At 44.7% G+C, this 1,157-nt stretch overlaps 1 long non-coding RNA gene across 1 annotated transcript; it reads right to left on the bottom strand.

The window, feature by feature from the left end:
- Positions 1 to 15: 15 nt before the first annotated feature.
- Positions 16 to 1,153, bottom strand: LOC122544919. Its single transcript, XR_006310473.1, has 3 exons — positions 1,095 to 1,153; positions 871 to 929; positions 16 to 365 (listed from the first exon to the last, which is right to left on the bottom strand). It is a non-coding gene; the product is annotated as an uncharacterized LOC122544919 (long non-coding RNA).
- Between the last annotated feature and the right edge of the window lie 4 nt (positions 1,154 to 1,157).

Genomic DNA, 1,157 nt, shown 5'->3' on the forward strand with positions numbered 1-1,157 from the left:
TAAGGTGATGAAAAGTGCTTGCGGTAATCCAGATGTGGTCTCCCCAGTACCGTGAACAACCGTAGTAAGACTTCTCTATTCTTACACTGCAACCCCACTGAAATAAGGACCAGCATTTCATTAGTCTTTTTGATTACCTGCTTTACCTGTGCTAACTTACTGCGATTACCCGCTGTACCTGCGTGCTAACTTACTGCGATTACCCGCTGTACCTGTGTGCTAACTTACTGCGATTACCTGCTGTACATATGTGCTAACTTACTGTACCTGTGTGCTTACTGTGATTACCTGCTGTACCTGTGTGCTAACTTACTGCGATTACCTGCTGTACCTGTGTGCTAACTTACTGCGATTACCCGCTGTACCTGTGTGCTTACTGTACCTGTGTGCTAACTTACTCTGATTACCTGCTGTACTTGTGTGCTAACTTACTGCGATTACCTGCTGTACCTGTGTGCTAAAATACTGCGATTACCTGCTGTACCTGTGTACTAACTTACTGTACCTGTGTGCTAACTTACTGCAATTACCTGCTGTACCTGTGTGCTAACTTACTGCGATTACCCGCTGTACCTGTGTGCTAACATACTGCGATTACCTGCTGTACCTGTGTGCTAACTTACTGTACCTGTGTGCTAACTTACTGTGATTACCTGCTGTACCTATGTGCTAACTTACTGTACCTGTGTGCTTATTGTGATTACCTGCTGTACCTGTGTGCTAACTTACTCTGATTACCTGCTGTACCTGTGTGCTAACTTACTGCGATTACCTGCTGTACCTGTGTGCTAACTTACTGCGATTACCCGCTGTACCTGTGTGCTAACTTACTGCGATTACCTGCTGTACCTGTGTGCTAACTTACTGTACCTGTGTGCTAACTTACTGCGATTACCTGCTGTACCTGTGTGCTAACATACTGCGATTACCTGCTGTACCTGTGTACTAACTTACTGTACCTGTGTGCTAACTTACTGTGATTACCTGCTGTACCTGTGTGCTAACTTACTGTACCTGTGTGCTAACTTACTGTGATTACCTACTGTACCTGTGTGCTAACTTACTGTACCTGTGTGCTAACTAACTGTGATTACCTGCTGTATCTGTGTGCTAACTTACTGCGATTACCTGCTGTACATGTGTGCTAACTTACTGTA

This window comes from Chiloscyllium plagiosum, unplaced genomic scaffold (assembly GCF_004010195.1).
Source record: "Chiloscyllium plagiosum isolate BGI_BamShark_2017 unplaced genomic scaffold, ASM401019v2 scaf_15219, whole genome shotgun sequence".
Taxonomy (NCBI): domain Eukaryota; kingdom Metazoa; phylum Chordata; class Chondrichthyes; order Orectolobiformes; family Hemiscylliidae; genus Chiloscyllium; species Chiloscyllium plagiosum.